Source organism: Triticum urartu, chromosome 3A (assembly GCF_056163025.1).
Source record: "Triticum urartu cultivar PI428250 chromosome 3A, HENAU_Tu73, whole genome shotgun sequence".
Taxonomy (NCBI): Eukaryota; Viridiplantae; Streptophyta; class Magnoliopsida; order Poales; family Poaceae; genus Triticum; species Triticum urartu.
In genome coordinates, this window is record NC_141875.1 from 332,712,147 (window position 1) to 332,736,256 (window position 24,110).

Consider the following 24,110-nt stretch of genomic DNA (forward strand, 5'->3'; position numbering starts at 1 on the left):
TATGCGGTCCGACCGATAAAGATCTTCGTAGAATATGTGGGAGCCAATATGAGCATCCAGGTTCCGCTATTGTTTATTGACCGGAGACATGTCTCGGTCATGTCTACATAGTTCTCGAACCCGCAGGGTCCGCACGCTTAAAGTTTCGGTGACGATTATATTATGAGTTTATGTGATTTGATGTACTGAAGGTAGTTCGGAGTCCCAGATGAGATCGGGGACATGACGAGGAGTCTCGAAATGGTCGAGACGTAAAGATCGATATATTGGACGACTATATTCGGACGTTGGAAAGGTTCCAAGTGATTCGGGTATTTTCGGGGGTACCGGGGAGTTACGGGAATACGAGGAAGAAGTAATGGGCCTCATGGGCCAAGTGGTGGAAGAGAGGAGGCAGGGCGCGCGGGCCCCCTAGCCCAAACCGAATTGGACTAGGGGGCCGGCCCCCCTTTCCTCCTTTTCCTCCCTCTCCTTCCTTCTCCTTCTCCTCCTTCCTTTCCTCCTCCTAGTAGGAGTAGGAAAGGGGAGTCCTACTCCTACTAGGAGGAGGACTCCTCCTCCTGGCGCGCCCATAGAGGGCCGGCCAGCCTCCCCCCTTGCTCCTTTATATACGGGGTAGGGGGGCACCTCTAGACACACAAGTTGATCAGTTGATCTCTCCCAGCCGTGTGCGGTGCCCCCTCCACCATATTCCACCTCGGTCATATCGTAGCGGTGCTTAGGCGAAGCCCTGCGTCGGTAGCAACATCATCACCGTCACCACGCCGTCGTGCTGACGGAACTCTCCCGTGAAGCTCCGCTGGATCGGAGTTCGTGGGACGTCATCGAGCTGAACGTGTGCTGAACTCAGAGGTGCCATGCGTTCGGTACTTGGATCGGTCGGATCGTGAAGACGTACGACTACATCAACCACGTTGTGCTAATGCTTCCACTTTTGGTCTACGAGGGTACGTGGACAACACTCTCCCCTCTCATTGCTATGCATCACCATGATCTTGCGTGTGCGTAGGATTTTTTTTGAAATTACTACATTCCCCAACTGCAATGCCTATGATTGTCGAACGAGTAGGGTTTGTCATCAGTTTTGTCACATCCCTAGGTCTACCTTGTGCTAGGCTAGCACTTGTGTGTGCATCATGTCTATTTTCTGAAAGTTAAAATGAGGAAAGCTGAAAGCCTCAGAAATCATTTATAAAAATGATCAACATTAAAAAAAATATCTTCAAATAAGTCCAAGAAAATGTTCCTGTTCATATCTGAAAATATTGGCAAGAGGCAAAATTCAAACCAATATTTTTGGAATCTCAGAAATACTTATTTTGGGACTTTGAATTAAATCAGTAAATATTTGGATTGGATTTATATTTACTATATATTAACTATAAGTCCAGAAATTCTGAAACTCCATGTGTGACTTTGGTTTTGTCCATTTGATCCGCATGCAAATTTTCAGAAGCTTATAAATTGATTTGGTATTTAAATCAAATCAAAACAGACAACAGAAAAATTAGAAAATAGAAAGAATTAGAAAGAGAGAGAGAGAGAGAGAGAGAATACCTGGCGCTTACCTGGCAGGCCTGGCTCTGTAGCAGCCCACCAGGCCCATCTACCAATCGTCTCCCACCTCTTGCCAGTGGGCAGGAGGGCGCGTGCTCGCCGCGCGCCAGCACACGCGCAGCCAGCTCCTGCTTGTCGACGAGCCCCTGGAAGCATGGACGACTTCCGCGTGCCATCCCGATCCTGCTGACCGCCTCGCTCACTCTCCCTCTTCTCTGGCTCTCTCACTCACACACACCCGAGCACGGCCGTCCCCGCCGCTCGCTGCCAACGCGCACACCGAGCTCGCTTGACCTCCCCACCATATCCCTAGGTTCCGCCGCGGATCTGCACGTCAACGAGAAGAACAAAACAAGCCCGGGAGCCCTTCAACCTCACCATCGCTGTCGTCCTCATCCTCGGGAGCCGACCATCGCCGTCGTCGATTCGCCGGCTACGGGACCTCCCGAGCTTGCTGTCCGCACCAGAAGATCCGCTGTGAGCCCCGCCTCATCTCCCCCCTATTTCCCCCCTTGTGCTCGAGCTCTAACCGTGCCTGCCGCCGCACCTCAGAGCTCTCCACCGCCGTCCATGTCGCGGCCGAGCCCAGAGCTCGAATCACCCCGACCCGGGCATGTTTTCATGTTAAGCAGCTCCCCAGCAAGCCAACGCCACCACTCGCACCTCCTACCTTGCGCTATAGCCTCGTCCCGGCCAACCCCATGCTCCGCCCGCCGCAGCCGAGCTCGCCGCCGCCTACTCCGTCCACTCCCGCCCGAACCACGGCCACCAACAGAGGCGTCTCACTCCCCTCTTTCGAACACGCCCCCACACATCGAATGGAGGGAAATAGAGCAAACCTGACGCGGGCACCGCCGCGATCTGTGGTCGCCGGTGGTTAAACGCCGACAGCTGACGTGGCACCATTAACTTAGGTACTAATCTGGTTTAGTTAGTGCTTGATACGTCTCCAACCTATCTATAATTTTTGATTGCTCCATGCTATATTATCTTCTGTTTTGGACATTATTAGGCTTTATTATCCACTTTTGTATTATCTTTGGGACTAACCTATTAACCGAAGGCCCAGCCCAGAATTGCTGTTTTTTGCGTATTTTAGGGTTTCGAAGAAAAGGAATATCAAACGGAGTCCAAACGGAATGAAACCTTCAGGAATGTGATTTTTGGAACGAACAAGATCCAGGAGACTTGGACCCTACGTCAAGCAACCAACAGGGAGGCCACGAGGTAGGGGTGCACGCCTACCCCCCAGGTGCGCCCTCCACCCTCGTGGGCCCCTTGTTGCTCCACCGACGTACTCCTTCCTCCTATATATACCTAGGTACCCCCGAATGATCAGATACAGAGCCAAAACCCTAATTCCACCGCCGTAACTTCCTATATCCACGAGATCCCATCTTGGGGCCTGTTCCGGAGCTCCGCCGGAGGGGGCATCGATCACGGAGGGCTTCTACATAAACACCATAGCCTCTCCGATGAAGTGTGAGTAGTTTACCTCAGACCTTCGGGTCCGTAGTTATTAGCTAGATGGCTTCTTCTCTCTTTTTGGATCTCAATACAAAGTTCTCCCCCCTCTCTTGTGGAGATCTATTCGATGTAATCTTCTTTTGCGGTGTGTTTGTTGAGACCGATGAATTGTGGGTTTATGATCAAGTTTATCTATGAACAATATTTGAATCTTCTCTGAATTCTTTTATGTATGATTGGTCATCTTTGCAAGTCTCTTCGAATTATCAGTTTGGTTTGGCCTACTAGATTGATCTTTCTTGCAATGGGAGAAGTGCTTAGCTTTGGGTTCAATCTTGCGGTGTCCTTTCCCAGTGACAGTAGGGGCAGCAAGGCACGTATTGTATTGTTGCCATCGAGGATAACAAGATGGGGTTTTCATCATATTCATGAGTTTATCCCTCTACATCATGTCGTCTTGCTTAAAGCGTTACTCTGTTCTCTTGAACTTAATACACTAGATGCATGCTGGATAGCGGTCGATGTGTGGAGTAATAGTAGTAGATGCAGGCAGGAGTCGGTCTACTTGTCTCGGATGTGATGCCTATATACATGATCATACCTAGATATTCTCATAACTATGCTCAATTCTGTCAATTGCTCAACAGTAATTTGTTCACCCACCATAAAATACTTATGCTCTTGAGAGAAGCCACTAGTGAAACCTATGGCCCCCGGGTCTATCTTCATCATATTAATCTTCCAACACTTAGTTATTTCCTTTGCTTTTTTACTTTGCTTTTATTTTACTTTGCATCTTTATCATAAAAATACCAAAAATATTATCTTATCATATCTATCAGATCTCACTCTCGTAAGTAACCGTGTAGGGATTGACAACCCCTTATCGCATTGGTTGCAAGGATTTATTTGTTTTGTGTAGGCGCAAGGGACTGGCGCGTAGCCTCCTACTGGATTGATACCTTGGTTCTCAAAAACTAAGGGAAATACTGACGCTACTTTGCTGCACCACTCTTTCCTCTTCAAGGGAAAACCAACGCAAGTGCTGAAGAGGTAGCAAGAAGGATTTCTGGCGCCGTTGCCGGGGAGGTCTACGCAAAAGTCAACATACCAAGTACCCATCACAAACCCTTATCTCCCGCATTACATTATTTGCCATTTGCCTCTCGTTTTCCTATCCCCCACTTCACCCTTGCCGTTTTATTCACCCTCTCTCTCTATCCTCCCTCTCTTTCTCTATTTGCCTCTTTTTGACCGTTCGTTGTTTGCTTGTATGTTGCATTGCTTGCTTGTCACGATGGCTCAAGATAACACTAAATTGTGTGACTTTATCAATACCAACAACAATGATTTTATTAGCACTCCGATTGCTCCTCTTACCGATGCTGAATCTTGTGAAATTAATGCTGCCTTGCTGAATCTTGTCATGAAAGATCCGTTTTCCGGCCTTCATACTGAAGATGCCGCTACCCATCTAAATAGCTTTGTTGATTTGTGTGATATGCAAAATAAGAAAGATGTTGATAATGATATTGTTAAATTGAAGCTATTTCCTTTTTCGCTTAGAGAACGTGCTAAAGCTTGGTTTTCGTCTTTGCCTAAAAATAGTATTGATTCTTGAAATAAGTGCAAAGATGCTTTTATCTCTAAGTATTTTCCCCCCGCTAAGATTATCTCTCTTAGAAATGATATTATGAATTTTAAGCAACTTGATCATGAACATGTTGCACAAGCTTGGGAGAGGATTAAATTAATGATACGTAATTACCCAACACATGGTTTGAATTTGTGGATGATTATACAAATTTTTATGCTGGATTGAATTTTGCTTCTAGAGATCTTTTAGATTCGGCCACGGGAGGCACTTTTATGGAAATCACTTTAGGAGAAGCTACTAAACTCCTAGATAATATTATGGTTAATTATTCTCAATGGTACACTGAAAGATCTACTAATAAAAAAGTGCATGCGATAGATGAAATTAATGTTTTGAGTGGAAAGATGGATGAATTTATGAAATTATTTGCTAATAAAAGTGTTTCTTCTGATCCTAATGATATGACTTTGTCTACATTGATTGAGAATAATAATGAATCTATGGATGTTAATTTTGTTGGTAGGAACAATTTTGGTAACAATGCGTATAGAGGAAACTTTAATCCTAGGCCTTATCCTAGCAATTCCTCTAATAATTATGGTACTTCCTACAACAATTCTTATGGAAATTTTAATAAGATACCCTCTTATTTTGAATCCAATATTAAAGAATTTATTACTTTGCAAAAGAATTTTAATGCTTTGATTGAAGAAAAATTGCTTAAAATTGATGAGTTGGCTAGGAACGTTGATAGAATTTCTCTTGATGTTGATTCTTTGAAACTTAGATCTATTCCTCCTAAGCATGATATCAATGAGTCTCTCAAATCATGAGAATTTCCATTGATGAGTGCAAAGAAAGAACCGCTAGGATGCGTGCTAAGAAAGATTCCTTTATAAGAGCGTGTTCTTCTAGTTTTCATGATAATAAAGATGAAGATCTAAAAGTTATTGATGTGTCCCCTATTAAATCTTTGTTTTGCAATATGAATCTTGATAATGATGGTACTGAATATGATCCACCTTTACCTAGAAGGCGTTCCAAAAATTCGGAGTTTTTAGATCTTGATGCTAAATTTGATAAAAGTGGGATTGAAGAGATCAAAACTCTAGATGTTAATGAACCTACTATTTTGGATTTCAAGGAATTTAATTATGATAATTGCTCTTTGATAGATTGTATTTCCTTGTTGCAATCCGTGCTAAATTCTCCTCATGCGTATAGTCAAAATAAAGCTTTTACCAAACATATCGTTGATGCTTTGATGCAATCTTATGAAGAAAAACTTGAGTTGGAAGTTTCTATCCCTAGAAAACTTTATGATGAGTGGGAACCAACTATTAAAATTAAAATTAAAGATCATGAATGCTATGCTTTATGTGATTTGTGTGTTAGTGTTTCCACGATTCCAAAGGCTTTGTGTGATTTGTTAGGTTTCCGTGATTTTGATGATTGCTCTTTAAGCTTGCACCTTGCGGATTCCACTATTAAGAAACCTATGGGAAGAATTAATGATGTTCTTATTGTTGCAAATAGGATTTATGTACCCGTAGATTTTATCGTTCTTGATATAGACTGCAATCTTTCATGCCCTATTATTCTTGGTAGACCTTTCCTTAGAACGATTGGTGCAATTATTGATATGAAGGAAGGAAATATTAGATTCCAATTTCCGTTAAGGAAAGACATGGAACACTTCCCTAGAAAGAAAACTAAATTACCTTATGAATCTATTATGAGAGGCACTTATGGATTGCCTACCAAAGATGGCAATACCTAGATCTATCCTTGCTTTTTATGCCTAGCTAGGGGCGTTAAACGATAGCGCTTGTTGGGAGGCAACCAAATTTTATTTTTTTCCTTGCTTTTTGCTCCTGTTTAGTAATAAATAATTTATCTCGACTCTGTATTGGTTGTGTTTTTTGTGTTTAATTAGTGTTTGTGCCAAGTAGAACCGTTGGGAAGACTTGGGGAAAGTCTTGTTATTCTTGCTGTAAAAAACAGAAACTTTAGCGCTCACGAGAATTGCTGCCATTTTTATTTGGAAAGTGATATTTAGTTAATTATTTTTTCAGATGATTAATAGATAAATTCCTCACGTCCATCAATTTATTTTAGAATTTTTGGGGTTCCAGATCTTGCGCTAGCTACAGATTACTACAGATTGTTCTGTTTTTGACAGATTCTGTTTTTCGTGTGTTGTTTGCTTATTTTGATGAATCTATGGCTAGTAAAATAGTTTATAAACCATACATAAGTTGTAATATAGTAGGTTTAACACCAATATAAATAAATAATGAGTTCATTACAGTACCTTGAAGTGGTCTTTTGTTTTCTTTCGCTAACGGAGCTCACGAGATTTTCTACTTTAAGTTTTGTGTTGTGAAGTTTTCAAGTTTTGGGTAATGATTTGATGGATTATGGAACAAGGAGTGGGAAGAGCCTAAGCTTGGGGATGCCCATGGCACCCCCAATATAATCTAAGGACACCTAAAAGCCAAAGCTTGTGGATGCCCCGGAAGGCATCCCCTCTTTCGTCTACTTCTATCGGTAACTTTACTTGGAGCTATATTTTTATTCACCACATGATATGTGTTTTGCTTGGAGCGTCTTGTATGATTTGAGCCTTTGCTTTTTAGTTTACCACATCATCTTTGCTGTACACACCTTTTGAGAGAGACACACATGATTCGGAAATTATTAGAATACTCTATGTGCTTCACTTATATCTTTTGAGTTATATAGTTTCGCTCTAGTACTTCACTTATATCCTTTAGAGCATGGTGGTGGACTTGTGTAATAGAAACTATTGATCTCTCATGCTTCACTTAGATTATTTTGAGAGTCTTAAATAGCATGTTAATTTGCTTAAATAATCCTAATATGCTAGGTATACAAGATTAATAATAAAATTCTCTTATGAGTGTGTTGAATACTATGAGAAGTTTGATACTTGATAATTGTTTTGAGATATGGAGATGGTGATATTAGAGTCGTGCTAGTTGAGTAGTTGTGAATTTGAGAAATACTTGTGTTAAAGTTTGTGATTCCTATAGCATGCACATATGGTGAACTGTTATGTGATGAAGTCGGAGCATGATTTATTTATTGATTGTCTTCCTTATGAGTGGCGGTCGGGGATGAGCGATGGTCTTTTCCTACCAATCTATACCCCTAGGAGCATGCGCGTAATACTTTGCTTTGATAACTTTTAGATTTTTGCAATAAGTATATGAGTTCTTTATGACTAATGTTGAGTCCATGGATTATACGCACTCTCACCCTTCCACCATTGCTAGCCTCTCTAATACCGCGCACCTTTCGCTGGTATCATACACCCACCATATACCTTTCTCAAAACAGCCACCATACCTACCTATCATGGCATTTCCATAGCCATTCCGAGATATATTGCCATGCAACTTTCCACCGTTCCGTTTACTATGACACGCTCCATGATTGTCATATTTCTTTGCATGATCATGTAGTTGACATTGTATTTGTGGCAAAGCCACCGTTCATAATTCTTTCATACATGTCACTCTTGATTCATTGCATATCCCGGTACACCGCCGGATGCATTCACATAGAGTCATATTTTGTTCTAAGTATCGAGTTGTAATTCTTGAGTTGTAAGTAAATAAAAGTGTGATGATCATCATTATTAGAGCATTGTCCCAAGTGAAGAAAGGATGATGGAGACTATGATTCCCCCACAAGTTGGGATGAGACTCCGGACGAAAAATAAAATAAAATAAAAGAGGCCAAAGAAGCCCAAATAAAAAAAAGAAGAGAAAAGAGGCCATAAAAAAGGAAAAGGCCCAAATAAAAAAATGAGATAAAGAGAGAAGGGACAATGCTACTATCCTTTTACCACACTTGTGCTTCAAAGTAGCACCATGATCTTCGTGATAGAGAGTCTCCTTTGTTATCACTTTCATATACTAGTGGGAATTTTTCATTATAGAACTTGGCGTGCATATTCCAATGATGGGCTCCCTCAAAATGCCCTAGGTCTTCGTGAGCAAGCAAGTTGGATGCACACCCACTTAGTTTCTTTTTGAGCATTCATATACTTATAGCTCTAGTGCATCCATTGCATGGCAATCCCTACTCACTCACATTGATATCTATTGATGGGCATCTCCATAGCTCGTTGATACGCCTAGTTGATGTGAGACTATCTTCTCCCCTTTTGTCTTCTCCACAACCACCATTCTATTCCACCTAAAGTGCTATGTCCATGGATCACGCTCATGTATTGCGTGAAGATTGAAAAAGTTTGAGAATGTTAAAAGTATGAAACAAGTGCTTGGCTTGTCATCGGGGTTGTGCATGATTTAAATACTTTGTGTGGTGAAGATAGAGCATAGCCAGACTATATGATTTTGTAGGGATAACTTTCTTTGGCCATGTTATTTTGAAGAGACATAATTGCTTAGTTAGTATGCTTGAAGTATTATTATTTCTATGTCAATATTAAACTTTTGTCTTGAATCTTTCTGATCTGAATATTCATGCCACAATTAAAGAAGAATTACATTGAAATTATGCCAAGTAGCATTCCACATCAAAAATTCTATTTTTATCATTTACCTACTCGAGGACGAGCAGGAATTAAGCTTAGGGATGCTTGATACGTCTCCAACGTATCTATAATTTTTGATTGCTCCATCCTATATTATCTTCTGTTTTGGACATTATTGGGCTTTATTATCCACTTTTATATTATTTTTGGGACTAACCTATTAACCGGAGGCCCAGCCCAGAATTGCTATTTTTTTTTGCCTATTTTAGGGTTTTGAAGACAAGGAATATCAAACGGAGTCCAAACGGAATGAAACCTTCGGGAATGTGATTTTTGGAACGAACAAGATCCAGGAGACTTGGACCCTACGTCAAGCAACCAACAGGGAGGCCACGAGGTAGGGGGGCACGCCTACCCCCCCCCCCAAGCGCGCCCTCCACCCTCGTGGGCCCCCTGTTGCTCCACCGACGCACTCCTTCCTCCTATATATACCTACGTACCCCCAAACGATCAGATACAGAGCCAAAACCCTAATTCCACCGCGGTAAGTTTCTGTATCCACGAGATCCCATCTTGGGGCCTGTTCCAGAGCTCCGCCGGAGGGGGCATCGATCACGAAGGGCTTCTACATGTAACATCCCAGATTTTCAATTTGGAATGTTATACATTAGATCATCATTGCATATCATATTTTATTGCATTTTGGTTGATCCTAGAAATTCTACGCAACTCAAGGACCCTCGGAGAGAGTTGGGGATTTCGTTATTTTCATATTTGAGTTTTCTCAAATTTTGAAAATAGGATCATTTGATTTTATTTATTTTATCTTCAATTATTTCTATCACAAAAAAATGAGAGAGGGAATAAAATGACTTTCCCAAAATAAAGAAATATTGAGGATTTAATAATAAAATCAAATAAGATTTTATTTTGGTTTTATTTGCTATTTTATTTGAATTTAGGAAAAATGCACATTTTTCAAAATTGCATTTGGGCCCCAAATAAATGTTCATCCTGTGCGGCTTGATTTTAGAAGCCGGGGAAAATTTATTTCGGGATTTTTGGAGTCCATTTAGTACTTCTTTTGTTTGTTTTTCTGCGCGTAATTTTTTTTAAAAAGGAACCGACTTCGGGCCGGGATCAGCCGGGACTCCTCCGGCCGGGCCCTTTATATAGCGCCGCCCCGGGCCGCTTTTAGCCCCAAGCCGCCGCGCCCAGCCCCAAGCCGCTGCCGCCGCCGGAGCCGCCCGCCGCTGCCATTTTTTTAGAAAAACCGTTGGTTTTCGCCGGTTTTCGTTCGTTTTTTTAATTTCCGTTTTTTATTAGATCGGTTTTTTTCCGGTTTAGTTTAATTAGTGAGCGTTCGCTCGTTCGTTCGTTTTAACGAACGCGTTCATCGTTTAGATCCGGATAACGAACATTCGTTAGTTAATCTGTTTGTCGTTTTTCTTTTTCTCGGATTATTCCGTGATTATTTCTGATCGCGATATCTAATCCAATTTTCGATCTAGTATAACTTTTCGCTCGTTTATCAGAATCAGGCGATTCAAGCGCCTGGAGTTTCGTCTCGAAACCCTAGTTCTGTTTAACCGACTCAAACAAGTTTTTGCCTCTGTAAAATTTGACCTAGATTCAGAATAGTAAACGAAGTTTGTTTCTTTCGCCGTTTGTCTTTCGTTGCTTCGTTCGATTTGATTCTTTTTGCCAACCGGAGTTCTTAAGTTGAACTTTCTGGTTAGATCTCTTATTTGATTTTTACCCGTGCATTAGATGAGTACTTATTGTATGCTTGTTTGTTTGTGATAGAGTACCCAGAGTGCACCGCTTGCTACTTCGAATCGCTAGGTTTCGTGGATCATCAGCAAGGCAAGTAACACTTTGCTCATACCTCCTACTACCCAGTTTTATTGCACTAGATCAATCCTCACACATTGCATGATTAGGATCTAATTAAATTGTGGGTTTTGGGAAGTAGATGAGGTAGTGCCTATTACCTGTTTCTTTATCAAACCCTAGGAGTTACTTCTAAGTTTGCTTATATTGCCATGCTATGCTAGTAGACGTGGATTGGGTGAGTGTATCCATGACAGATGTGAGATTGTTAACTTAATGGTTTATCTAAGGTGGCAACTTAAACACACATCTGGGTGGATTGAGGCACCTGGGTATTCCAGCGATTGCCTGTTTTTCTTTTGGACCGCCACCCAGGCTCAAAGGGGATCATGAGATTATTCATACTAGAAACTTTTGTGTGCAGCCACAAGCTACTATGGGCTCTAGCATAGTTGATTAAGTCGTGTGAACTCTTACAGTGGTAGACTAGCAGATATAGGGGAAAGTAGGTGTAACGGTCTACCCGATCGTAAGGTGCTAGCGCTTCTGAAAGACTATATCTTGGTCATCCGTTTCTCAAACACCATGTAGTGCGAGAATCCCAACGGAGGAGATCGAGTCTTGTGGGGGAAAAGTGCGCAAACCTCTGCAGAGTGTATAAACTAATCATGGTTAGCCGTGTCCCCGGTTATGGACAACTTGAGTATCTAGTACTTGGATTATCATGTGAATCTCATCATGTTACTCTAATTAATATTGTTGGGTTTTTAATGATGATGTTTAATTGGGATTGAGAGGGTGTCTACACTCTCAATGTTTAACAACTACCATGATAGTTAAATAAAATTTATTCCTTTGCAGTAGGGAAAAATTGGCTTTACGCAAAACTGTAACCATAGAGCTTTCCACCAGCCAAATATGCATGTACTATAGCCTTATTCTTTCATTGCTCCCTATGTGTTACTTTGCTAGCATATTCCATGTGCTGACCCATTTCGGGCTGCAACGTTCATGTTGCAGACTTTTCAGACGACGAGTAAGGTGCCTTAGGTCGTGGTTCTATACTCAGTGATGCTGTTGGAGTTGATGGACTCACTTATCTTCCAAGCCTTCCGCTGTTATCGTTATTAGATGGCCTTAAGCCATATTTATTGTAATAAGTTCTCTTTTGAGACACTCGTTGTAATAAGTGTGTGATAGCTACTCTGTTATAAATACTTCAAGTACTGTGCGGTGTCAGCATTACTGATCCAGGGATGACACTAGAGCATAGAGATTGGACCGTTTGAGGTTTGGTCGCTACAAGATGGTATCAGAGCACACGCTGACTATAGGACACGACCACTAAGCTAAAGCCCTAGATCACTACTCACTCTTCCCATTCTGACTCCTCATCTTTTCTACTCTTTTAGGATGGCGGATGCAAGGAACAAGTTCACGCAACCGGATGAAGATACACCCTTTGGACGTCACTTGAAGGAAGTCACTAGATATCTAAACATCGGAGTACCAAGTTTCACTGGAACCTACAACGCCACTTTACCTGAAGAGGAGCGCTGGATGATTCAAGTTCAAGTTCCAGGAAGGACGTTCATGCCAGTCACTGAGCCCATAGAGTTTTCCTTTGATGCACCAACCTGGAGTCTAGGAAAGAGCATGGCAGCCCACATCACGATGGGACGTATTGGAGAAGTTTACCACAAGGATCTCAAGGATAATATCTACCAGATTTGTGGGCGCCGAGATGAGCACTGGGAGATGATCAGTACCAAGAAGGATAGATCAATCGCAGCTTTCATCCAGGAGTTAAACCAGCACATTCGACGACAGGAGAACCAGATGTGCGTAGATATGATAGATCTGAAGAAGGCGAGGACAAGAATCACGGAACTGGAGGAAGAACTCAAGGCTACACGTGAAGATTATATGCAGCAAATCGAAGTATTAGTGGAGAAGAATGATGACCTGATCAAGAAGATCGGAATATTCATGGGAGGCCCTACACCAGTAGAAGAAGACGAAGAACCCAAGGAGATTCGCCCGAAAGACTACATCATCATCGACGACACCGACTCGGACCAAGACGATAGCGATGATGACTATGTTTATGAAGCTGGAGCAGATATCATGGAGTTTGCAACCGAAGAATATTTCTAGTAGACCACCCCATCAGTAGTAGTAGTCCACCATGTAAATATAGTAGTCCGAGCACTTTTGCGATAGTTAGACCGATTGTATGCCCTTGTTTGATTGAATGAAGTGAATTGTTTGGTTTTGCCTCATGTGCATATGGGTAGTGTTTTCTCTCTAGACCCCTCTCTATTCTTAAATCTCATCTTTTCTAAACCCATCAGATGCCTCCGAGACGTGACCCCGGATTTACCTTCCCACCGGAGCTCACTCAGTTGATCCAGTAGCAGAATATGTTGATGCAGTTGCTAGTCCAGAATCAGAATCAGGGGAAAACCAACAACAACCCACCACCACCACCTGTTGACCACTTAGCCCGTTTTCTTAGGCTGAATCTGCCGGTGTTTTCCAGTAGCACCGAGCCTATAGTAGCAGATGATTGGCTCCGCAAGACAGCTAGGGAGTTGACCACGGCAGGATGCACAGATGCGGAAAAGGTGAAGTTTGCCGCATATCAGCTTGACGGACCCGCAGCATCATGGTGGGAGAATTTCACAGCCACTTTCCCTATCGACACTGTCACATGGGACCAGTTTCAGTAGGCTTTCCGTACCGCCCATGTTTCAGTAGGAGCTATGGCCATGAAGAAGCGTGAGTTTCACAAATTGCGCCAAGGAGGACGGACAGTTGGCCAGTATGTGGAGGACTTTAGTAAGCTAGCACGTTATGCCCCAGATGACGTTGCTACGGATGCAGCTATGCAGGAGAAGTTTCTGGAGTGACTGAATGATGAGTTGAGCATGCAGTTGATGGTAGCAAGCTTCAATAACTATCAGGAGTTGGTAGATCGTGCTCTTATGATTGAAGGGAAGCAGCAGAAAATTGAGAACCACAAGAGGAAGTATGGGCAAGGGAAGTACAATTCTGGAGCTCAGCAGAAGCCCCGTTTTACCCCTAGACCGGGAGGACATTTTTAGCATACCCATGGAGGAGGTAGCTCGCACAATCATAATGGCCCCAAGAATGGTAATGGGAATGGAGGAAGCAACGGCCAGAACCGTACCAACCCATCAACCCCAGCCAAAAGAGACCTGAGCTAAGTCACTTGCTTTAAGTGCCAGAAGACCAGACATTATGCCAATGAATGTCCTGAAGCCCAGAATGGAAATGGCAACGGAAGCTCTGGGAAGAAGCCGAACCCTTTCAATAGGGGACAGGTAAACCACGTTAACGTGGAGGAGGTTGAAGAGCAGCCAGATGCAGTAAACGGTAAGTTTTTGGTTAAGTATTTTACTGCAATCGTTCTTTTTGATACTGGTGCATCGCATTCATACATATCAAGGGAATTTGCGGATAAGTATAACCTGCCCACCAAAGTTCTTAGAACACCTATGTTAGTAAGCTCACCAGGAGCAGAGTACATGGCCAGCAAAGGATGTTTTCAAGTGCCATTGAGTATAGGTAGGCATGTGTTTCCCTCGGATTTGATCATTTTGGAATCACAAGGTTTGAATGTAATTCTGGGTATGGATTGGCTGTCAATGTATGGAGGAAACATCGATTGCGCCAGTAAGTTGATTTTGCTCACCACCCCAGAAGGAAGACAGATCAAGTATGTATCCCGGCATGTGCCGAAGAGGATTCAAGTAAATTCGTTAACAGGAGTTGTGCAAGAGGAAGTACCAGTGGTAAAGGATTTCTCTGATGTGTTTCCAGAGGAATTGCCAGGCATGCCACCGGATAGAGACATTGAGTTTTTAATTGAGCTTTTGCCAGGCACAGGACCGATATCCAAAAGACCATACAAGATGCCCGCAAAAGATTTGGAGGAGATTAAGAAGCAGATTAAGGAGTTACTGGATAAAGGTTATATTCGCCCAAGTTCTTCGCCTTGGGGATCGCCAGTACTTCCAGTGGAGAAAAAGGATGGATCGTTAAGGATGGTTGTTGATTATCGAGGATTGAACGAAGTAACAATCAAGAACAAGTACCCACTACCGATGATCAATGATCTGTTCGATCGATTGCAAGGAGCTAAGGTATTTTCCAAGATCGATCTGTGATCAGGATACCATCAGTTGAAGATTCGAGAACAGGATATACCTAATACGGCTTTTACCACCAGGTATGGGTTGTACGAGTACACCGTTATGTCATTTGGACTGACTAACGCACCTGCATATTTTATGAACATGATGAACAAAGTATTTATGGAGTTTTTGGACAAGTTCGTCGTAGTGTTCATTGATGATATTCTGGTTTACTCGAAGAATGAAGAGGAGCATAAGGAGCATTTGCGTTTGGTACTTGGGAAGCTCAGAGAACATCAGTTATATGCCAAGTTTAGCAAATGTGAGTTTTGGTTGAAGGAAGTTGGATTCCTCGGACACGTTATATCCGGAGAAGGCATAGCAGTAGATCCCACCAAGGTTGACACTGTGACAAATTGGGAAGCACCAACAACAGTTGGAGAGATCCGGAGTTTTCTTGGACTCGTAGGATACTACCGGAGATTCATTGAAAATTTCTCGAAGATTGCGAAGCCTATGACGGAGTTGTTGAAGAAGGATACCGAGTTCATATGGACTGAGGAATGTGAGGCCACTTTCTAGGAGTTGAAGAAACGTTTGGTTACATCACCAGTGTTGATTCTGCCAGATCAGCGCAAGGATTATGAGGTGTATTGCGACGCTTCACGTCGAGGACTTGGAGCAGTGCTTATGCAGGAGGGAAGAGTTGTTTCGTATGCTTCATGACAGCTTAAGCCCCATGAGTTGAATTATGCTACACATGATTTGGAGTTAGCAGCCGTAGTGCATGCATTGAAGACTTGGAGACATTTTCTCATTGGAAACCATTGTGAGGTATACACGGATCACAAGAGTTTGAAGTACATGTTCACGCAGAAGGAGTTGCATCTCAGGCAAAGAAGATGGTTGGAGCTCATCAAGGATTATGACATGAGATTTCATTATCACCCCGGAAAGGCTAACGTAGTAGCCGATGCGTTGAGCCGCAAGAGCCATGTCAACACACTCATGACCGGAGAGTTACCCAAGGAGTTGGCCGAGGACCTTCGTGAGCTATGTTTGGAGATAGTTCCGAGAGGCTATGTAGCAGCATTGGAGATTCAGTCTACTTTGATGGATAAGATCAGAGAAGCTCAGAAGACTGACAAGGAGGTTGCCTCTATAAAGGAGAAGATGAGCAAAGGAAAAGTTAAAGGATTTCGTGAGGATGAGCACAATACCTTATGGTTTGAAGACCGTGTTTATGTGCCCAATGACTCGGAGATCAGGAAGTTAATTCTGCAGGAAGCTCATGATTCACCATATTCGATTCACCCAGGAAATACCAAGATGTATTTGGATTTGAAGGATACCTTCTGGTGGACCGGAATGAAGAAGGATATTGCGGAGTATGTAGCAGTTTGTGATGTATGTCAGAGAGTAAAGGCAGAGCATCAGAAGCCAGCAGGATTGTTACAGCCATTGCCAATACCCGAATGGAAGTGGGATAAGTTAGGCATGGATTTTATTACGGGATTGCCCAGAACTCGTTCAGGCTATGAATCGATATGGGTTGTAGTCGATCGTTTGACAAAGGTAGCTCATTTCATCCCAGTGAAGACTACCTACACCAGTGCTAAGTTGGGCAAAGATATACATGACCAGGATCGTATGTCTGCATGGAGTTCCGAGGAGCATTGTATCAGATAGAGGAACCCAGTTTACCTCAAAGTTTTGGAATCAGTTGCACGAAACTTTGGGTACCAGGCTAGAGTTCAATACAGCTTTTCATCCGCAGACTGATGGCCAGATCAAGAGAGTCAATCACATTTTGAGGATATGCTGAGAGCTTGTGCGCTAGATTACGGATCTAGTTGGGACGACAATTTGCCATATGCGGAGTTCTCTTACAACAATAGTTATCAATCCAGTTTGAAGATGGCCCCTTTTGAAGCTTTGTACGGAAGAAGGTGCAGAACACCATTGTTGTGGGATGAAGTTGGAGACCGCCAGTTGTTTGGACCGGATTTGATTAAGGAGTCTGAACAGAAGGTGAAATTGATTCGCGATAGGCTCAAGGTAGCCCAGTCTAGGCAGAAGAGCTACGCAGATTCGAAATGCAAGGAGACAGTTTACGAAGTCGGAGACCGAGTTTATCTTCGAGTATCTCCACTTCGAGGAGTTAAGCGCTTTGGAGTTAAGGGAAAGTTAGCGCCACGTTTTCTAGGACCATACAAGGTTTTGGAGCGTATGGGAGAAGTAGCCTACAAGTTGGAATTGCCCGAAGGATTGTCAGGAATTCACAATGTATTCCACGTTTCCCAGTTGAAGAAGTGCCACACAGAGATGGCTGATATACTGCTGAGAGATACGGTGCCGCTAGAAGCGATTCAGTTGGGCAGTGATTTGACTTATGAGGAGAAACCACTCAAGATTCTTGAGTATGCCAGCCGAGTCACACGTAGTAAGGTTATAAAGTTTTGCAAAGTTCAGTGGAGCCACCACATGGAGGATGAAGCCACCTGGGAGCGAGAGGAAGATCTACTGAAGGACCACCCTCACCTATTTTCTAGCCAACCCGAATCTCGAGGGCGAGATTCATCTTAAGGGGGGTAGGTTTGTAACATCCCAAATTTTCAATTTGGAATGTTATACATTAGATCATCATTGCATATCATATTTTATTGCATTTTGGTTGATCCTAGAAATTCTATGTAACTCAAGGACCCTCGGAGAGTGTTGGGGATTTCGTTATTTTCATATTTGAGTTTTCTCAAATTTTGAAAATAGGATCATTTGATTTTATTTATTTTGTCTTCAATTATTTCTATCACAAAAATATGAGTGAGGGAATAAAATTACTTTCCCAAAATAAAGAAATATTGAGGATTTAATAATAAAATCAAATAAGATTTTATTTTGGTTTTATTTGCTATTTTATTTGAATTTAGAAAAAATGCGCGTTTTTCAAAATTGCATTTAGGCCCCAAATAAATGTTCATCCTGTGCGGCTTGATTTTAGAAGCCGGGGAAAATTTATTTCGGGATTTTTGGAGTCTGTTTAGTATTTCTTTTGTTTGTCTTTCTACGCGTAATTATTAAAAAAAACGAACCGACTTCGGGCCGGGATCGGCCGGGACTCCTCCGGCCGGGCCCTTTATATAGCGCCGCCCGAGGCCGCTTTTAGCCCCAAGCCGCTGCGCCCCCAAACCATAGCCCGCGCCGCGCCGAGCCCCAAGCCGCCGCCGCGCCGCGCCGCCGCCGCCGCCGGACCCGCCCGCCGAGGTTGACCGCCACCGCCCTTTTTTTAGAAAATTCGTTGGTTTTCGTTCGATTTTTTTAGTTTCCATTTTTTTATTAGATCAGTTTTTTTTCCGGTTTAGGTTAATTAGCGAGCGTTCGCTTGTTCGTTCGTTTTAACGAACGCGTTCATCGTTTAGATCCGGATAACGAACGTTCGTTCGTTAATCTGTTCATCATTTTTCTTTTTCTCGGATTATTCCGCGATTATTTCTGATCGCAATTTCTGATCCGATTTTCGATCTAGTATAACTTTTTGCTCATTTATCAGAATCAGGCGATTCAAGCGCCTGGAGTTTTGTCTCGAAACCCTCTTTCCTTTTAACCAACTCAAACAAGTTTTTTCCTCTGTGAAATTTGACCTAGATTCAGAATAGTAAACGAAGTTTGTTTCTTTCGCCGTTTGTGTTTCGTTGCTTCGTTTGATTTGATTCTTTTTGCCAACCGGAGTTCTTAAGTTGAACTTTATGGTTAGATCTCTTATTTGAGTTTTATCCATGCATCTGATGAGTACTTATTGTATGCTTGTTTGTTTGCGATAGAGTACCCAGAGTGCGCCGCTTGCTACTTCGAATCGCTAGGTTTTGCGGATCATCAGCAAGGCAAGTAACACTTTGATCATACCTCCTACTACCCAGTTTTATTGAATTAGATCAATTCTCACACATTGCATGATTAGGATCTAATTAAATTGTGGATTTTGGGAAGTAGATGAGGTAGAGCCTATTACCTGTTTCTTTATCAAACCCTGGGAGTTACTTCTACGTTTACTTATATTGCCATGCTATGCTAGTAGACGTGGATTGGGTGAGTGTATCCATGACAGATGTGAGATTGTTAACTTAATGGTTTATCTAAGGTGGCAATTTAAACACACATCTGGGTGGATTGAGGCACCTGGGTATTCCAGCGATTGCCTGTTTTTCTTCTGGATCGCCACCCAGGCTCAAAGGGGATCATGAGATTATTCATACAGAAACTTCTATGTGCAGCCACAAGCTACTATGGGCTCTAGCATAGTTGATTAAGTCGTGCGGACTCTTACAGTGGTAGACTAGCAGATGTAGGGGAAAGTAGGTGTAACGGTCTACCCGATCGTAAGGTGCTAGCGCTTCTTAAAGACTATGTCTCGGTCATCCGTTTCTCAAACACCATGTAGTGCGAGAATCCCAATGGAGTAGATCGAGTCTTGTGGGGAAAAGTGCGCAAACCTCTGCAGAGTGTATAAACTAATCACGGTTAGCCGTGTCCCCGGTTATGGACAACTTGAGTATCTAGTACTTGGATTATCATGTGAATCTCATCATGTTACTCTAATTAATATTGTTGGGTTTTTAATGATGATGTTTAATTGGGATTGAGAGGGTGTCTACACTCTCAATGTTTAACAACTACCATGATAGTTAAATAAAATTTATTCCTTTGCAGTAGGGAAAAATTGGCTTTACGTAAAACTGTAACCATAGAGCTTTCCACCAGCCAAATATGCATGTAGTATAGCCTTATTCTTTCATTGCTCTCTATGTGTTACTTTGCCAGCATATTCCATGTGTTGACCCGTTTTGGGCTGCAACGTTCATGTTGCAGACTTTTCAGACAACGAGTAAGGTGCCTTAGGTCGTGGTTCTATACTCTGTGATGCCGTTGGAGTTGATGGACTCACTTATCTTCCAAGCCTTCCGCTGTTATCGTTATTAGATGGCCTTAAGCCATATTTATTGTAATAAGTTCTCTTTTGAGACACTCGTTGTAATAAGTGTGTGATTGCTACTCTGTTATAAATCCTTCAAGTACTGTGCGGTGTCAGCATTACTGATCCAGGGATGACACTGGAGCATAGAGATTGGACCGTTTGAGGTCTGGTCGCTACACTGCATCAACACCATAGCCTCTCCGATGAAGTGTGAGTAGTTTACCTCAGACCTTCGGGTCCATAATTATTAGCTAGATGGCTTCTTCTCTCTTTTTGGATCTCAATACAAAGTTCTCCCCGTCTCTTGTGGAGATCTATTCGATGTAATCTTCTTTTGCGGTGTATTTGTTGAGACCGATGAATTGTGGCTTTATGATCAAGTTTATTTATGAACAATATTTGAATCTTCTCTGAATTCTTTTATGTATGATTGGTTATCTTTGCAAGTCTCTTTGAATTATCAGTTTGGTTCGGCCTACTAGATTGATCTTTCTTGCAATGGGAGAAGTGCTTAGCTTTGGGTTCAATCTTGCGGTGTCCTTTCCCAGTGACAGTAGGGGCAGCAAGGCACGTATTGTATTGTTGCCATCGAGGATAACAAGATGGGGTTTTCATCATATTGCATGAGTTTATCCCTCTACATCATGTCATCTTGCTTAAAGCGTTACTCTGTTCTCTTGAACTTAATACACTAGATGCATGCTGGATAGCGGTCGATGTGTGGAGTAATAGTAGTAGATGCAGGCAGGAGTCGGTCTACTTGTCTCGGACGTGATGCCTATATACATGATCATACCTAGATATTCTCATAACTATGCTCAATTCTGTCAATTGCTCAACAGTAATTTGTTCACCCACCATAAAATACTTATGCTCTTGAGAGAAGCCACTAGTGAAACCTATGGCCCCCGGGTCTATCTTCATCATATTAATCTTCCAACACTTAGTTATTTCCTTTGCTTTTTTACTTTGCTTTTATTTTACTTTGCATCTTTATCATAAAAATACCAAAAATATTATCTTATCATATCTATCAGATCTCACTCTCGTAAGTAACCGTGTAGGGATTGACAACCCCTTATCGCATTGGTTGCAAGGATTTATTTGTTTTGTGTAGGCGCAAGGGACTGGCGCGTAGCCTCCTACTGGATTGATACCTTGGTTCTCGAAAACCAAGTGAAATACTTACGCTACTTTGCTGCACCACCCTTTCCTCTTCAAGGGAAAACCAACGCAAGTGCTCAAGAGGTAGCAGTGCCTGTGTCGATAACATGTGGGACCCGGAGCCTAATTAGGTTAGGCTAAATTCCTGTTTAGATTAGTGTTAATCTTGTGGCCCCACGTGTCAGCTTTGACTTTGGCCAAGTCACCGTTGACCGATCCCACTTGTCATCTACCCAAACCAGCCCGAGACACTGGCATATGGGTCCCACTGGTCAAGTTTGACCTGGTCCATCTACGTTGACCGCTGACATCACAGTGACGCAATGCTGACGCAGTAATGTATTTTCTGGGTTTGTTCTTATTCAGGAAATTCCAGAAAATGCTATAAACTTCAAAAAATCATAGAGATTAATCTATAACTCCAAATGAATTAATTTATATATGAAAAACGATCAGAAAAATCCAATCTATCCATCTGTACTAGTTTCATGCATGTTTAAATAACTTAACCTCACTATTTAGTTCAAAACATGATAATGCACCTTATAAGTTCGTAGTTTGAATTTGAATTTGAACCCTTGGTTCAAATCAACTCAAACCCTTATGTTCTTAGTTGCATTAGCTCAAATCACAACATATTGACATGTCATGATCATGCATCATATTGTGCATTGCATTGATTGCGTTCCCTCTTGTTTGCCGGTGGTTGTCCCTCTTGATAGACGTGGTTCCGACGATGAGTTCGATGACACCGATGAAGAGCTATACTATCTTCAGAAGTGCCAGGCAAGCAAAACCCCCTTGTTCATTCTGATACAATCCCACTCTCTTGCTTCTGCTCTCTTTTACTACATTAGGACAACAACGATTCAACCGTTACATGCTGCGGTAGTTCAAACCCTTTCCTCTACATGACTTGTCATTGCCACAGTAAATAGATGAAACCCACTAGCATGAGTAGGAGTTGTTGGAGCCCTGATGTGCCTACTCATTCATGCTTGTTTGTCATGCCTACTATTACTTAGTGTTGTGTCAGGTCTGATTCATCGGGGATGAATTGGAAAGTTGTGAACATGTCCTACCGTGTGTGAGCTAAGTGTGTGAACATGATTTGGTAAAGGTAGCGGTGAGAGGCCATGTAGGAGTACATGGTGGGTTGTCTCATTGAAACCGTCCTCAGGAACTGAGTTCTTTGTTTGTGATCCATGAACAACTACTACCACACATTGGGATCCTTAATTGACTCTCTCGACTTATTAATTGACTTGATCTCTGTCCAGGAGTTGCAACTAGTTTCTGGTGTTTGTAGGATATGTGTTGGAGGCCGTGCGTAGCACTAACCCTAGGGGTGGGCTATGATGCGGTAGATACACTGTGTCACAGTGTACCGGGCGCCCGTCTGGTGTCTCGGGAACCCTGCACACATCATTTGGGGCTGTGAGCGAAACCCCAGCCGGATCTCCTCGCGGATGGAACCCGAATAAGCGATAAACCTGGACTAGAGACTTCTGTGGTTAGTCAGGTCGTGTCCGACTCCCTCGCCAGGCTTCCGCTTGAAGGTTGCCGAGATACACGACGTGTACATGGTGGTAAGTGGCGAGAGTGTGTGTGAAGAAGTACACCCCTGCAGGGTTATAAATGATCTATTCGAATAGCCGTGTCCGCGGTAAAGGACTTCTGGGTTGCCTGTACAGTTCATAGACAAGTGAAAGTGGATACTCTAAAATGCGCAAGATAAGCGTGAGTGCTATGGATGGCTTCTCGTAGGGAGACGGGAGCGGATCCATAGTGGTGTATTGATATGGTGAATATGTGGACTCGTGTGCGCCACCTCAAAGAGTTACTTGCAGTCGTAGTATAGGATAGCCACTGAATCAAGGCTGGCTTGCTACAGTTAAACTCCACCACCCCTTTGTTGATAGTGATGCATATGTAGTTAGTTCTGATGTAAGTCTTGCTGGGTACATTTGTACTCATGTTTGCTTAATTTATGTTTTTGCAGAGAGACTTCAGTATCGCTAGTAGTTCCGTGTGGACTTCGACGTTTAGGTTGATACCTCAACTACGATCTTGTGCCCTCGGCAGGATCTGGTAGATAGTCAGGATTCTCAGCCTTTTTCATTTGTAGATGTCTGTACTCAGACATGTTAAACTTCCGCATGTGCTTTGACTTGTATGCTCTGAATGTTGGGTCATGAGACCCATGTTTGTAATATCTCGCTCCTCGGAGCCTAATGAATAAATACTTTGAGTCATAGAGTTTTGTTGTGATGCCATGTTGTATTTACACATATCGAGCATATTATGTGTATGATTGAAATGCTTGGTATGTGTGAGATCTGACAACCTAGTTGTTTATCCTTGGTAGCCTCTCTTATGGGGAAATGTAGTCTTGTGCTTCCACGAGCCATACTAGTCCGCTACAGCCCGGTTCACCAGAGTCCTGCTAGCCCAGCACTACTGCTCCGTAACACTTGACTGGCCGGCATGTGATTCACTTCGTTCCTGTGCCTGTTCCTTCGGGGAAATGTCACGCGGTGACATCCGGAGTCCTGCCTAGCCTGCTACAGCCCAGTTCACTGGAGTCCTGTTAGCCCAGTGCTACAACCCGGATTTGCACGCTGCCGACCGACATGCTCGATGTTGATTCATGTATGCCTGTCCCCGTAAGTTAGTGCCACTTTGGGTTCACGACTAGTAATGTCGGCCCGGGTTCTTTGTCATATGGATGCTAGCGACACTATCATATACATGATCCAAAAAGGCGCAAACTGTCCCGGGCCATGGTAAGGCGACACCCATGGGAATACCGTGCGTGAGGCCGCAAAGTGA